Source organism: Lutra lutra, chromosome 17 (genome assembly GCF_902655055.1).
Source record: "Lutra lutra chromosome 17, mLutLut1.2, whole genome shotgun sequence".
In the NCBI taxonomy this organism is placed as follows: domain Eukaryota; kingdom Metazoa; phylum Chordata; class Mammalia; order Carnivora; family Mustelidae; genus Lutra; species Lutra lutra.
Window position 1 is genome coordinate 3,756,549 of NC_062294.1, and position 17,024 is coordinate 3,773,572.

General features: G+C 48.3%; 1 protein-coding gene across 4 annotated transcripts in view; it reads right to left on the reverse strand.

Annotated features, from left to right (window-relative positions):
* Nucleotides 1-17,024, reverse strand: part of KIAA0513 (KIAA0513 ortholog) — a 62,934-nt gene that overhangs the window by 45,033 nt on the left and 877 nt on the right. Inside the window, exon 1 of one of the 4 annotated variants that reach the window (XM_047711082.1) lies at nucleotides 16,922-16,942. The exons of the other annotated variants lie outside the window; for them this stretch is intronic. The gene's annotated coding sequence lies outside the window, so the exon portion shown is untranslated. Of the gene's footprint in view, nucleotides 1-16,921; nucleotides 16,943-17,024 lie in introns of those variants that run through there. 4 annotated transcript variants of the gene reach the window in all.

A 17,024-nucleotide genomic window follows, 5' to 3' on the forward strand; every position in this document is an offset into this window, starting at 1 on the left:
CTCTGCCTCTGGCTCAGGTCGTGATCTCAGGGTCCTGGGATTGGTCTCTCTGCTCAGCGGGGAGCCTGCTTCCCCCCTTCTCTCTGCTTGCCTACTTGTGATCTCTCTCTCTGTGTCAAGTAAATTAATAAAAATCTTAAAAAAAAAAAAAAAAGAGAGTTGCATGCTTCTCTAACTGAGCCTGCCAGAGGCCCCCTAAGGAATCTTTTTCTAAGAAATCCCTAGAACTGATAACTTTTGCAAGTTTGCAAGACACAAAGTCAACACAAAATTCAACCATATTTCTACGTATTATAATGAACATTTGGAAACTGAATTAAAAAGAGAATAGCATTTACAATAACTTGAAAAAAGTAAATACTTAAGCATAAATCTAACAAAACATGTACACTATTTGTATGCTGAAGACTCCCAAACACTGATGAAAGAAACCAGGGCGCCTGGGTGGCTCAGATGGTTAAGCACCTGCCTTCAGCTAAGTCATGATCCCAGGATCCCAGGATCGAGTCCCGCATTGTGGTCCTCCTCAGCAGGGAGTCTGCTTCTCCCTCTCCCTCTTCTGCTCCTCCTGCTTATACTCTCTCATTCTGTCAAATAAATACATAAAATCTTAAAAAAAAAAAAAAGAAAGAAACCAAAATAGACCTAATAAAGGAGATGGAGACTGTGCCTGAGGACTGGAAGACCAAACGCAGTAAAGATATGGAGTTTCCCCAAATTGGTATTTCCCAAATTTCACACAGTTCCTATCACAGAAGGACTTTTTGTAGATATAAACAAGCTTGTTCTAAAATTTATATGGATAGACAAAGGAACTAGAATAGCTAAGACAACTCAAAGAGAAGAACAGAGTTGGAAGAATCACACTTTCTGATTTTAAGGCTTACTGTGATAGCTACGGTAGTCGAAACAGTGTGATGTTGGTGGGCGACAAGCACACAGACCAATGAAACAGGACAGCATCGAGAAACAGCCCACACAAGTACAGCCAGCTAATTTTTGACGAAGATTCAAAAGCAACTCAATGGAGCAAGGAGAGTCATTTTATTTCAAATTTTTTAAGCGACAGTAAGGTTAATTGAATGATAGAGTACGAGGCTCCCAAAGACGGAGGGGGCCCAAAAGGGCTGCACAAGGACAGTCATTTTAACAAGTGGTATCGATATAAATGGACATCCATGGGCAAACAGAGATAGAAAGATAGATGGGGGCGGAGAGAATAGAGAGATGGATAGAGAGACAGAGAGAGAGAGACAAAGAGAGAAAGACTAGGGCGCCTGGCTTGCTCAGTCACTGGAGCATGTGACTTTTGATCTTGGGGTTGGTAGTTCAAGTCCCACATGGGGTACAGAGATCACTCAAAAATAAAATCTTTAAAAAAGAGAGAGGTAGAGAGATAGGTAAAAGAACCCGGAACTAACCCTCACACCTTAGTTAGAAATAAGTCAAATGGATCACAGACGAAATGTAAAACATAAAACACAATACTTTTAGGATAAAACAAGGCAAAGAGTTCTTAGACGTGACACCCAAAGCACCACCCTTAAAAGGAAAATTTGATATAGTGGACTTGCTAAAAATTAAAAGATTGTGCTGTGTGAAAAACACTGCTAAAACAATGAAGAGGCAAGTTACAGACCGGGAGAAAACACCCGCTGGTCACACAGCCAGCAATGGACTTGTGTCCAGAATGTGGAAAGAAGTCTCGAAACATACCAGTAAGAAGCAGCAAGGGGGAGGAGGACAGACATCGCACAAAGACCACGTGGATGGTAAGTCGGTGTGTGGAAAGGGGGCGGCATCATCAGCCACTGCGGAAAGGCAGGTCCAGACCACGACAAGCTACAACTACACATCTGTTAAAATGGCTACGATAAAAAATATTGAGAACTGTGCTGACGATGATGCTGAGAAAATGGAACTCTTCATATGTTGCTGGTGGGAATGTGAAATGATTTGGCAGGTGTTTTTTCTTTTTTAATAAACTTCTTCATTTTGAAGAGTTTTAAATTTACAGAAAAGTTGTAGAGAATTCCCACATAACTCGCATCAAGCTTCCCCTACTGGGAACATCCTATATTAACGAGCCCTATTTGTCACTACTCATGAACCAGTGTCGATCCATTCTTAGAAACTGGCATCTGTACCTCATCCCTATTTCCTTGGCTCTTCCCTAATGCCCCTTTTCCTGTTCCAGGACCCTGAGTCAGTCATTGTGTCTCCTGGGACTCCTCTTGGCTCTGATAGGTTCTCAGACTTTGCTTGGTTTTGATGACCTTAACCATTCTGAGGAGTACGTGTTGGATATTTCATAGAATGTTCCCCAACTGGGATCTGTCTGACCGTTTTTCTCCTGGCTAGACTCGGGGTATGGATTTTGGGGAGGAAGACCAGAAGGAAAGTACCACTGTCATCACATCCTGTCAGAGGCATATATCAGAGCACTTCTCAGTGCTGACCTTGATCGCGGCTGAGGGCACAGTTATCAGGCTTCCCCAGAGCAGGATACTCTGTGGTTAATCTCCCCTTCCATCCTCTGGAAGGACGTCACTATGGGTGGCCCCTCCTGAAGGAGTGGGTAGTTTTATTTGGAATTCTGCATAGGAGATTTGGGTCAATTCTTGTAGAGTTAAAAATACACCTGTCACATAACCCAGCATGGCCACTCCTACATACATATTCGAGAGAAACAGAAACTTCGGTTCACACAAAAATCTGTACACAAGTGTTTCTAACAACTCTGTTCGTAATCATCAAAACCCGACAATCACCCAATGACCATAAACAGGTGAATGAATAAGTACTGGGGGGTACCTATACAATGGTCTGTCGCTCGGCAATAAAATCCGACTACACGTAACACCTCGGGTGACCTCAGACACATTGTGGTGCATGAAGGATACCATTCTCCGAAGGCTGCCTATGGTATGATTCCATTTATGAGACGCACCCCAGAAGAGGGGGACCAGCGGTTGCCAGGAGTTAGGGATGGGGGTGGGTGTGAATACAGGGGAGAACCCAAGGAGATTTGGGGGGTGATGGAGAAAATGTTTCGTTCCCTAATTCAATGCAGCAATGGTTACATGAATCTCTAGGTTTTATTTTATTTTTAATGAATTTATACATTTTTTGAAAACTTATAGAAATGTACGTCAAGAAAAGGTCAATTTTACCATAGGCTAATTCAAAAGTTGTTTAAAAAAAAAAAAAAAAGAGGTGGAAACAGCCAGCCGAGTTCCTAGAACACAGCATAAGTAAGCAGTAATTCCCCCCTCCTTTTTTTTTTTTTTTTTTTTTTTTTTAATAAGAACTTGGGCTCTAGAGACCTAATTCTTCAGCTGCTTGGCTAATGTCCGCCCATCATCCAGCATGTCCTAGATTTCTTGGTTTCTCTGTTCATGTTTCTCCCAGGTGTCTGTTTGGAGCTACACACCCTTCCTGACAAGCAGGTTCTAAATGTAGATCCCTGGGGAATGTGGGGCAACCGAGTCAGCCAGCTCCTCTCCACCACCAGCTGACCTCAGAGGATGGTACCGGCCATAGAAAAGCTGTTCCTCCTCTCGTGTTCATGCACCAACACCCACTCTCTTGGAAAGGAATTCTCTCTGCTGAATTCTCTGCTGCACGTGGGAAGCAAAGAACCACCAAGTATCCCGCAGACAGAGCGCCCAGAAATGACGAAGGCAGGGGAGAAGGGCTCCAGCGGGTACGCTGTCACCGTTCTTGCTAGGCAGGGTGGCCATCACATTTGGGGGAAAAGAGGCAGAGGACTGGGTGGTTCTACCATACCAGAGTCCCTAATTTTTCTGTGATTTCTTTTTTCATCTTTGTCTACATGGAGGAGAGAGTCATGCATGGAGAAAGTAGCCCAGATGAAGTCAGTTTTGTTTTTGAACTAAACAGGGACACCAGCCACACAGAGCAGGCGTGACCGCATGGTGGGAAAAGACACATGGAGAGAAAGATTTAATGAGGGAAACCCACCATGGCTCCTGCCAGATTCTCTACGTGAAGCGCCAACAGCCAAAGACCAGAGTGAAGTCGGAAGCAGCTCCCTGCATCTGAGAAGCTAGAACACGCAGTGTCAAGTGCAGTGGCCTGGCTGTCCTCCTAAGGGCTACCCAGCACCTGCCTGTGTTTCCTTTTAGACCTGTCCCTAACTGGATGCCCCTGGGAGAGGGCCTCACCTGTTAGGACAGCTCTGCACCCGAGAGGGGTATACAAAGCCCAAGCTAGATGTCAGGATCGAGGCTGGTCACGCAGAAGGGTTCCAGAGAGCCTTGAACTGAGTGCTGGTCTGAGAAAAGGTGACAACTGTCCATGCAGCCTGAACAGGCTGGAACACAGGACCCGCCCCCCCCGGGCAGAACCTGGTCACAATGACTTAGGATCATTGAATCCTTGAAGCGGAACCCAATTTCAGAACTCCCTCTGTTACATCCTTAATACAAGGTCATGGGGCATCTGCTTAAGCCTCACATATAAGGACTCTCTCTCCCCAAAAATGGTGCTCACCGACAGCTCTGAAAAGCTGAGACCAGCCTTGTGGCACTCCTATCCTCCTCTCCTTCCACTGTCATGCCACAGACATGTCTAGAAGCACATCTCTGACCATTACCACGACTAGGAATGGAAAATTCCTTTCCTCCTGACCTAGTAATAGTGGAAGGAGAGACGGTCTCCAAAGCTGCTGGTAAAGTTGGGGGGGTCTCACCCTTCTGCATCACAATGAGGCAAATGCAGTCAAAGCTCCCCCTTCAGGGCCATGACGGAGGGGTCTGGTCCCTGAGTCATGTCTCCAAAGGCTTGTGACCTGCCCTGAGTGAAGCAGGAGACCATCATCTCCCCTTCTTGGGGGCGCACGGTCCCAGCGTGCGCTCTGGCATGGGGTCGCCACCTTCCTGCAAACCCACGTGAGGATACAGCGTCTTTGGTATGGGCTGGACAAAGGCACTGAGCTGTACAGAACTCACCAAGTGACCTTGAGGAAAGAGACAAGACTTCCGTAACCAGGGCCTCCTTCCTTCCATGCCATGGTGGCTTTAAGGAGACAGAGATGGAGACCTCGCATGCCCTCCTAAAGGCATGAAGGTCCACGTAAGGCATTTCAGGGAATTAGATGTTCCCACGACTAGCTCACGGCAGAACCACCCAAGCAAAGAGAACAGAGAATGGCCTGGGAGCCAGGCAGGGCAGTGCCCTGGTCCCTGGAGGCAATGCGGCTATGCGCAGGCGTCAGACTCTCTGCTCCGCCACAGCCTGACACAGACCTCTACCAGTCGTCAGCCTGTCTCTCCACCCAGGGACATGGGCCTGGGACAGTCACACACCGAGGCTCAGGAGAACCAAGGGAGGACGGCCCCAGTTCCTCTGCCCGGGACTGCAAAAGAGCCAGGACACCTGCTTCCAGCCCCCACCATCCCTGTGGCCTGTTTTACTTGTTTTCTTTCCTGGAGTGATCTGCCCCATTTCCCAGCTGCTGACCCTTTATTGAGCACATATGAATGTCTTCCTCAGATCCCCTTCCAGACTCTTCAGTTTTAACCTAAGAGATCAAGTATGCTTTTTTTGGACTCAGAATCCCCCAAAACATGACATGGAGGAAAGAGTTATCTCACCAAGTGCCTCTGGCCAAACCATCCTTGCTAGGTTGTTCCAACGATCAGAAGGACAGAGGGACAGAGAGAGATAGGAGGAAAACAGAGGAGGAGACAAGGAAGGATGCGCGCGCGCGCACACACACACACACACACACACACACACGGAGACTCCCTATCGGATATAATGACAAGGTATCACAATTCTGCCAAGTGGTCGTGGATGTGACATGACAGGTCTTTCTATCAAACATTTTAAAGAACTTTATACCACCCATTCTAGAAGCTGTAGACAATCACATTTTTCTAAAATTTTCCTTTCAAGTTCGTATTTCAATACATGGATGGCATTTTCAGACATCTCAAAATAGTCGCTGCTCCTTCCTCTCCCGTGCACATGTGGGCTGTCCCGCCGCACCCGGGTGCCATGGTGTCCCTGGTGTTACGTGCTCCCTGGAAGGTCAGAGCCCCTGCTTCCCACTGCTGCTTTGGTAAATGCGATGGTGTGAGAAAGCCAAGCCACTTGGAACTGCTCTTTCCAATAATACTTACTATTATTTAATACTTTTTAATGGCGAAATGCTAATTACCACTAACCTTCAAGTTCACTACATACTGGGCCACTGAGCTAATGTTGTATGGATAACCTGATTTAACTCTCCTGTAACCCGTGGGCTAGGTCTACTGGAATCCCCATCTGATGGTTGGGAAAAGCTTTAAGGCTTGAGAAAGTGAAAGTGTCTAATCCCACGATGTTAGAGCTGGATGGGACTTGAGATTTCCGGAAGATGGTGGGAGGCTGGCAGACAGACAAGACAGGGACGGGGGAAGGAAGCTTGGGGGGAAAGGCACAGACTCAGAGAAGTAGCTGTGAGACCCAGGGCAGCAAAGTGGTTCACAGACAGCTGTGTCTAGAACCCACGCTTTCTGCCCACAACATCACCCAAAGGGTAAAGGAAAACCAGGGGAAACGGTCACTCTCCTCCCTGGATTGGTCTGTCGTCTCCTGGCTCAGGACCACATCCTAAAATATCACCACCCTAGGCCAAAGAACGTGGCTGCTGCTTCTCTTTTCTTCTTGGATGGCCCGCAGCACCAGTGTGGACAGGTGCACCGTGTTATTTTGTAGAATTCAGGTCATTTGTTTGACAAACGTGTATTAAGCCCCTACCAGATAGTGGGGACTGAGGCAGGATCTTGGGATTCAAGGAACAATAGGATATGTGCCTTCCTCCCCACCAACACCATGGAGGGAGGGACAGATACAAGGAAATGATCACAGTGACATCACAAGGGCTCTAATTCCAGGGCACAGATGTCAGTGGGAGCCCAGAAGGAGGAGCGCTCCATTCTGCCTCCATTCTGCCGGGAACACTTTAAAGACTTCGTTCTTCAGGCTGCATCTAGGAGAAGCCTGTTAGTCAGGCTAGGGAGGAGACCCCGGATGGGTCTCTCCCGAAGCGGCAGGGAGTAGACACCCTGCACACAGTTAACGCTGACGCATTCTGACCTTGCTGGAGGGTCCAGAGGGACGACGAATACGGATCGCCAAGTCTGCCGCAACTTCAGTTTGTATCTGCAAGTACCGCTAACTCTTGGACCACAGTTGGCGGGGGGGGACCCCACTCAGTCGAAAATCTGTGTATAATTCCTGACTCCCCAAAAACTTACCTCTGGAGAACCCACTGTTGACCAGAAGCCTTCCTGAAGATGTAAACAGACTATCACGTGTTTGAGGCTACGTGTTACATATTCTCTTCTTACGATAAAGCAAGCTGAAGAAAACAGAATTTAGAAAGTTGTAAGAGGAAACACACAACTCAGTACTATATTATCTGCATATAAGCAACTGGCGCAGCTCAAACCCGTTGACCCTGCTGTTCCAGAGTCAACTGTAGTCCCCAAAACCTGAAAACCCGAACGTGTGTGATCATTTTTCTACTCCCAATAAATGGGAGCCGCATGCTTTTCTTTTGGGGGGCCCCACACGTAGAACAAGAATTAAAATGTACATAATTCTGTGCTCCAATCCTGCTTAGGAGTGTAAATAAGGATTTTTTTTTTTTTTTTACAAGGGTACTTGGCTGATGTTTCCTTGCGTGTAACTGAAAAAAAATCCGTTTCAGCTGCGGCTCTGCACGGAGGGTAACTAAACAGCTTTCAGCGGGTGCTTCCAGCATATTGATCTGCGGTTCTGAGGACACAGGCTCTTCCAGATGTCTTCCCTGCAGAATTCTAACTCCCAGTTTAAAAGGGAAGCTAATTTTCTTTCCTCTCCAATGCTTTAGCTGAAGGCAGTTTTGTTCGGTCTCCCCTTTTTAGGAAGAGAACAGAGAATCAGAGGCAGGTTTAACCTGAGAGAGAGAGAAAGGAATGAAAAGATGGGGTGTGCAGAGAACCTGTCATGTTTCCAGAGACCAATAACCATCCTGATGTTTTCAGAGGCGACTGAGAAACGCCAGGGATGTCGGCACCACTCTCATCTACAGCAGGGCTGACCTACAGCACCACCATCAGCTTTGGGGCTGGGACATTCTTTGCAGGGAGGGCTGTCCTGTGTGGGCCCAGTGAGATGTTCAGCAGCCCCTGTGGCCTCTCCCCACTGATGCCAGAAGCACCCCAACGTGGAGACAATAAAAAATGTCTCTGGTGGGGGGGTGCCTGCATGGTTCAGTGGATTAAAGCCTCTGCCTTCGGCTCAGGTCATGATCTCAGGGTCCTGGGATCCAGCCCCGCATCAGGCTGTCTGCTCAGGAGGGAGCCTGCTCCTCCTCTCTCTCTGCCTGCCTCTCTGCCTCCTTGTGATCTCTGCCAAATAAATAAATAAAATCTTAAAAAAATATGTCTCTGGGGGGCGCCTGGGGTGCTCAGTGGGTTAAAGCCACTGCCTTCGGCTTGGGTCATGATCCCAGGGTCCTGGGATTGATCCCCGCATCAGGCTCTCTGCTCGGCGGGGAACCTGCTTCCCCCTCTCTCTCTGCCTGCCTCTCTGCCTACTTGTGATCTCTCTCTGTCAAATAAATAAATAAAAATCTTTAAAAGAAAACAATGTCTCTGGATGCTTCCCCCAGTCGAAACCTTTGATCTGTATTAACTCCGAGCAGCAAACACGGCCAAAGCACCTCAATCCCGTTAACTGCTTTCTAGTGAAAACCCTCCTCTCTCTGGTGATCACTGCACACAACCCCCCAAATAAATCCAATAAAAGGGGATCACAAGAGACTGAAGACAATATATGACTCTGTGTGTAACAGTTTACATTTCTGGTAGCAGGAAACCTTGCGCATTGAATCCCTCTGATTCCAACAGGCTCCAGATGGCAGTGGCTGTCATAGGTCCGCACCCTCACTCAACTAACTCCGTGGGCAGTGTGCCAGTGTTTCAGGTGAGTAAGACCAACAAAAGCCGAGCCCACAGGGAGCTTATGTTCTTCTAGTCAGAGAACAAAAAGATCAAGGAATCATTATAGCCCATCATCGGGGCTGTAAAGCAGCAACGGGTTCGAGCTGTGCTGTCCTACAGAGAACCCACCTGCCGCCCATGGCTAGGAAGCTCGTGAGATGTGGCTCATTTAAGCTGAGCTGTGCTGACCACACCGGATTTCGGACTTAGTGCAAAATGAGAATGTAAAATGTCTCATTAATAATTTTTATACTGATTAGCTGTGGAAATGAGATTTTGGATACACCAGATTAAATAAAATCCGTGATAAAAATTAATTTTGCCTGTTCTCTTGTTTAGTGTGGCTGCTAGAAACTTAGTTCAATGCACACAGCTCGCCCCTATTTCCATCAGGCGGTGCTGGGCCAGAGAAACCAGATGGAAGTGGGAAGCTCCTTCAGCCTGAGAGGCCAGGGAGGGTCACTCTGCCATCTGGAGCACCAGCATCCCAGCCCCAGGAAATGGCCAATTCACAGCTTTGCAGTGGGAATGGACCTGGCCCATTAAAGCAGTGGCCCATGAGGCAGTGTGGCTCCGTGGGGAGGAGGGGACACAGGGAGGGAGAGAAGGAGCTGAGGAGGCAGGGGCTTGGAGGCCAAGCTAAGGGGTTGGGATTCCATCCCAGGAGCCATGGGAGGGCCCTGGCGGGTTTGCATTGGGGGAACATCATGACCTCATTTAGGTTTTACCAAGATGCTACACTTGGAGGTGGCTGTGTGGAGAGAGGACTGGCATTCAAGCAGAGGCAGGCCTGCCGGGAGGGAGGCATGAACTTCGTGGGACCCCTCAAGCTTTGGGGGCACTCTGGGTCAGCTGGCAGGGTTACTGGGAAGAGGACAGGAAGGGCGCCTCGTGGCCCAGTCGGTTGAGCAGCACTCTTGGTTTCCACTCAGGTCGAGATCCCCTGGGTTGTGGGCCAAGCCCCGCACTGGCTCTGCTCAGGAGGAAGTTTGCTTCCCCTCTCCTCCCTCTGCCCCTCGCCCCGCTCTGAGAGAGAGACAGAGAGAGTGCACCCATGCTCGCTCAAATAAATCCTTAAGAACAGAAAGTAGAGGCGAGGGAATGAGTTCAGAGATGCTATTTATTTCCCACAGGATATTTAAGTCTGGTTAATTCAACTTACATTAAAATTTTGATTATATATAACACCTCTTGGTGCCCCAAGAGCAGGTAAGTGAAGTTTTTTTTTTTTTTTTTTTTTTTTTAAGAAAGAGAAAGAGCGTGAGGAGGAGGGAAGGAGAGGAAGAGAGAGCATCTTAAGCAGGCTCCCTGCTGGGCGCCAAGCCCAATGCGGGGCTGATCCCACAACCCAGAGAGCACAACCTGAGCAGAAACCAAGAGTCAGACGCTTAACCTTTGTTAACTGGTTTCCTACTTCCTTGTACCACCGCACTAAGTTTCAAACTGGGGATTTTTAGGTTTGTCATTTGTTTTGGTCTCAATGCATTTACTTCATTCTTGCTACTTTACTATTAACTCAGAACTTGGTTTTCTTCTCTCATGAGGCTTTCACTCCTTTTAATTGGGCCCTATTTTTGCATCTCAGCCTCCTGGGATCCCCCCCAAGTCCCCTAACTCAGGAGTGTCGGCAAACAGCGGCCCTCTGAGCTCATCTGCTCTGGTATTTTCCATTTGCTGTTTGCTCCGCTGTTGCTACAGTCTCCTTCTCCCCTAGCTCACTGGTCACTTTTGCCACTGGTGAGTCATTTGCTCTGAGTCATGCCTGGCTGCGATGCAAAGCCCAGGAAAATGCCTCAGACACACACCTGGCTTAGGAAAGGACGTCACTGAGGAATATGGTGTTTTCCTAAGTGGATTCAGTAATTAACTGAAAAACAAAATCCCCTTGTCTCTCCTGTTTTTCCCCCCTCCGAATTTACCATGTCCCTCAGCATCTGCTGGAGATGATTCCTACGGTGGAACAAATCTCAGTCATGTGTCTTGGGTTGTGAGAGGCAAGAGGACATTTCTGGAACAAGCCCAGAAAACCCCTGAGGACGAAAGCAGGTTCTTCTCCCGTAATGTTCTTGCTCTACGGAACACCACCAACCTCACACACAGGCCACACGAGGGTCACGCTTCAAGAGCTACGACACTATTGTTTTACACGGGGACCACTACACGGAATGTGAAACAAGGAAAGACGAGAACCGCCCCAGACCACAGCGGGACCCGGATTAGACCCTGGGACAGAAAGACAAGCTGTCCGTGGACAGCGGGCCAATTCCTCGTCTGTGAAGCGGGGATGGCACCAGCAGCTCCCCCGAAGTGTTCCTGGGGGGCTTAGCATGACGACCTCCGAGCACGCTCAGCACACTGGGGGGCCCGGCAGAGCGAGGCAGATCAGCACGACCTGTCGCAGCAATGCCCCCCCACCCCAGGAGCACAACTGCCCCTCCCGCCTTTCTCCCCCAGAAGGCTCTGCGCTTGCCTCCCATCGGGGCGAACCCTGACGTTACAGGAACTGGGACCCCGAGAACCACCCCACCCTCCGGCCTCAGAGCCGCACATTGTACACCACATACTCCTTGCTTCTGAGCACCTTTCCTCCAAATGTCAGACTCCTGGCAGACGAATGTCACCAGCGCCTAACCCATGGGAACACATCAGCCCATCAGGTCCCCACAGAGGGGTTCCGAAAATACAGCATGAAGGAAGAATGGAAAGCAGGGATATAAGCACCGCCCTTGGGGTGGGGGGTGTGAGGGGGTGGCACTCAGAGACATTAGAAGGGACAGCAGATCTGGAAGGAGACAAAGAAAAACTGGGTGTGATGGGTGCCCCTGGAGAAGGGACTGGGAAGCTGGAGGGGGAGGGAAGGCAGAGGCGGGAACTGCTCTTCACCAGACATCTTTTTCTTATCATCTGAATTCTGTACCATCTGCAGGTATTACCTTGTCCAAAACTGCTCTACGTTAAATAAAGAAAGGATCCTCTAACTCCCTCAATAAGGTGAGACAGAGCCAGAAATGACAAGGTCTCAAAGGCAAAGGTGCAAGTCCTATCGGACATTTCGCTGGCAGTCTGCCCTGTTCTCACGCCCTCCCCCGGCCTCAGCCCCCCAAATGCAAAGAGTGTCCCCGTATATTCCTGGAGGGCTCATTCTCGGAGCGCCAGCATACTTCTTCCGGGTCATAACCTGAGACACTGAAAACCGGAACTCATAAAACCTCATGGAAGAGACCTTCTGAATCACTCGGAAAGCCCAACAAGGGGAGACGCAACTTCTCTGAATGTTCTAGCGCCCAGCAGATCTGGCCTCGTGAGGCCCACAGCTGGGCCTGTCAGGCTCAGCTGCACCATTTACTTCACTGTGGGACGTCAAGGAGTGAGGCCTCCACTACAAAGACAGGAGAAAGCAAACCGCCAAGGAAGGAAATCATCCCTCCAGGGCTCATACACAGCCATCAGACAAACCCTGCAGCCTGCCCTGGGCTTGCAGCACTAGAAAGACCGTGTGCTAGCAGGCGGGAGGCCATGGCCCTTGCTATCCCATGCAGGAGATTCATTTCGTCCTCTTGACCTTGGGCAAGTCACTCAATTGTTTGGACCCTTGGCCTCCTCACTCTGACACATGCAGATTACCACTTACCTTGCCAAGTTGTCAAGAGCACAACGCTTCATGTAAAAATACCAAAATCCACGTCATCATCCCTAAAGAGAACCCAGCACCTCCTGCCAGTCTTGCCCTTTAAAATGTTACTGGGTCTTGAAGTTAGAAGCTGTTACGCATGGAACTGTGTCCCCTAAAATGATATGTGGAAGTCCTAACCTCCAGAATCTGTGACGGTGACCTTATTTGGAAACAGGGTCTTTGCAGATGTAATTAGTTACTTTAAGATAAAGTCAGATGGAATATGACCAACTCGATGGCATCCTTATATGAATTAAAGAAACATACACACATGCACGCACGCACACACAGGGAGAGGAAGGCCATGTGACCATAGCGGTACAGACCGGAGAGATGCAGGCTACAAGCCGAGGAATGTGAGAATTGCTGGAAAACCACTAGAGGCCGGAGAGAGGCAGGAACCAATCCTCCGTCTGGATCCCCAAGAAGGAAACAACCCTGCTGGCACCTTGACTTTGGACTCCTGGTCTCTAAAACTGTGGGAGAAAAACAGATGTTGTCTTAAGCCACCTGGTTGTGCTACTTTGTTACAGAAGCCTCAGGAAAGTAGTACAGTAAGTTATCCGGTTTTCCTCTCTATCTAGTTGCTTGAACTGCCTTGCCTAATGACTGGCTAGTCAGCCATTCTATGTCTAGGTCTATGTCTGGCTATCCCCAGTACAAGAAAACTAACTCAGTACCTACCGAGGCAGCAATCCCCCCCATCTTTGAAAAAGTCTGTCATTAAAATCATTCATTCAACAAATATTTGATGAGCATGTACTATATGCCAGGTGTTCTCTGGGGCACTGCTGATACACTGGAAAATGGGCAGCAAACAATAAGAGCTTTCTCAAAGACCATTTCTGATATTGTTATGAAGGAGATAAAACACTCTAATATAATAAAGTACATGGGGTGGAAACTGTTTCAGTTGTCAGGGAAGGTCTAAGGATGTGATAGTAGAGCAGTCTCTTGAATGACAGGGAGCCAGCCAATGGAAATTCTGGTGAAAGGACTCGCCAGTGCAAAGGCCCTGAGGCACAGTGAACCGGATGTGCTCAAGGCACAAGAAGATGGGGTTTGTGAGTAAGAGAGTGGTGACTTGTGAAGCTGGAGAAACAAGAAACGTCAGCTAGTACTCACCTGGCGCCTGAAGTAGAACACAAGGAGAAGTGAACTCGGTCCCCAGAGTACTGGGAAACCACCGGAGAGGTATGCTTCCACCCACAGCTTTTACAAGATTACTCTGGCATGATACAGTTCTTAAAACTCAAACCTTCCTGGGGTGCCTAGGTGGCTCAGTAGGTAAAGCATTTGCCCTTGTCTTGGGGCGTGACCTTAGGGTCCTGGGACAGAGCCCTAGTCAGGCTCCCTGCTCAGCAGGGAGCCCGCCTCTCCCTCCACCCCTCCCCCTGCTTTTGCACTCACTTGCTCTCTCTCTCTCAAATGAATATGTAAAATCTTAAAAAAAAAAAAAAGAAAGAAAACTAAACTAAAAAATCTTCCTAACTATAACTTGTGTCCTTTGGTTCTGGGGCCACTATACAACAAGTTTATTAATGACAGCCCTGAACCTGTGACCATGCCCTGCTCCCCAGATTCTCACGCTTGCCAGCTCTAATTCACTCACCACCACAGCAATTTCCAATGACTATCCTTGATTTTTTTTTCTATGTCCTTTTTATATGTGATGTCCAGAAAAGAACACAATACTCTAAGCATGGAGTCATAGATTGGAACTGTCATCTTTCTCATTAGGGACTATACATCTATTGCTGTGCCCTAAGATTGTCTTGGCTTTTTTTTTTTTTTTTTTTGTCAGAGAGAGAGAGAGCACAAGCAAGCAGAGTGGTAGGCAGAGGCAGAGAGAGAAGCAGGCTCCCCGTTGAGCAAGGAGTCCGATGCAGGACTCGATCCCAGGACTCTGGGATCACGACCTGAGCTGAAGGCAGCCACTTTAACTGACTGAGCCACCCAGGCATCCCTGTCTTGTCTTTTAATTCTGTTTTCTACCACTGCACATTGAGGTATATCTCAGATAACCTCCCTCTGAAGACCTTTTCTAGATCTAGATGCCCACATCTAGAAAGTGGGATTAAAGCATGTTCTTCTCTAACAAGAACAGCTGTGCCCTGTTTAAAAAAAAAAAAGGTGGGCACCTGGGTGGCTCAGTGGGTTAAGCCTCTGCCTTCGGCTCAGGTCACGATCCCAGAGTCTTGGGATTGAGCCCCGCATTGGGCTCTCTGCTCAGCGGGGATCCTGCTTCCTCCTCTCTCTCTGCCTGCCTCTCTGCCTACTTGTGATCTCTGTCTGTCAAATCAATAAATAAAATCTTTAAAAAAAATAAAAAAAGGTGTCACCATAACCCAAACAATGCCACGTATCGAATACTGTATCCAATAAATAAAACTACTGGGTCAGCTCCCCTCGTTTCACAACCACCACACTCTTCTTCTGGCTGGAGGACAAGGAAAACTCTAAGGGACATTTCCCTAGAATTGCTTTGTTCTCTTGCGTCATCGCCACCGCTGAAGACACCTAGACTATGTGGCAACACGGGGCAATTGGGCAAGAGGCTCCTTGCAAGCCACTTCCTACTAGATTTCTCAAAGACGTATAAACAAATCTGAGTAGATGCAGACGCGCTGGGGCTGTGGTGGGGGAACCGATGGTGCAGGAGCACTGGGGAGCTGAGCTGACTTAGTGAAGAGGCCCGTGGTGGCAGAGAGAGATGTTCGGCCCTTGGATGCTGGGGAAGCCCTCGAGTCCTCCGAGGCACCGTAAACTGTCCTGTGCTTCCCCCACCCATTCCACAGGCTGATGGCAGACTGCTGCATCTGGTTAACCCCAGAAGGTGAGGCTTATCATGTTGCTTGGCCGCTAGGACCTAAGTGACTCTGGGCATTCACTTGGCCTCCGTTCTCTCATCTGTGACATGTGATGGTAACACCACCTATCACTCCCTAGTTTATCGTGAAGCTCAATTGAGATGTTGTGCATGAGCCCTTCCTAAAGTACTCTGTCATGTAAAAGTGAGGGGTTGTTATGAGCAACAGCATTTTACGGCTCCCTTTGTGTATTTTTCCTGCTGCTGGTCGAATTTTCATGACTTAAAAAATCTTCCCAGGTTGCTTTTGATGTTTCTTTTAACCTGATTATTTTCTTTTTTTTGAGGGAGGTAGCAGTGGGGGAGGGCATATAGTGTGACTCATTCCATTCTAAACCTTTCTTGGGATTATCCTAAAAGATGTCATCTCTGGAGGTCACCATAAGGCAATTTACCTCTGAAGAACCAAAGTTAATTCTCATACAAAGAGAATCACTATTGTCCGTTCTCTGGAATTCTGTAGCAAATTATTTAAGGTTTGTGATTCATTCCCATCACCCAGTAGTAGCTTTTTACTGCCTTTTGTTGTTACATTTTCAAATAACAGAAACCATCTTCACGCTGACACATGCCATAGGAGAGACATATGCTACAAAAAAAAAAAAAAACCAAAACCAAAAACAACCATGGGAATGCATCCCAAAACCATACAAGAGGCTACAAATAATCTGTAATCACTGAAAGTGCCTATGTGTGAGTCCCCAGTCGTTTCATTTCTTTTATAGAAAAAGAAAATCTCATGAGTCAACTTTTTCATTGTGAGCAGGTCTCAAAAGCCTTTCGCTCCAAGCTTCAAATGCATAAGCAGCCCTATTTCTGAACAAATGGACATAAAAACAAGTGACAGGGGTGCCTAGGTGGCTCAGTCATTAAGGGTCTGCCACCCGCTTGGGTCATGATCCCGGAGTTGGGGGACTGAGCCCCGGATCCAGCTCCCTGCTCCGCGGGAAACCGGCTTCTCCCACTCCCCCTGCTATGTTCCCTCTCTCTCTATGTCTCTCTGTCAAATAAATAAATAAAATCTTAAAAAAAAAAAAAGAAAGAAACAAAAAATGAGTGACAGTGGAAGGGAAAGACTCTGAACAAAGAGAAAACAGAAACTTCCAAACAGGAAGAAGGTGTGAAAGACCAAGGAGAGCGTTCATGTGTAACCAACCAAAACCATCCTTTTTCTCTTTCCTTAATTCCCTGTTCTGTATCTTGACTGCCCTGGTTTGGTTCCAGGAGGGGGTCCCTCTCATGAAATGACTCTGAAACATTAGCATTAGGTGGCAACGGTCTGGGCGGCAGCCCGTCGAAAGCAGCCGGGTCCCTGACAGCTGTCCGCGTGCCTCCACCACTGACTCACCCCAGCGACAACCTCCCCACCAGGCGCCTCACCTGCCAGCTCCGAGCCAAGTTCCTGCTCAGTCTGCAGGTCGGCACCCCCGCCCCACACTCAACCCCAGAGTCAGACGAGCAGGCCAAGACTAGTGCCCACCGC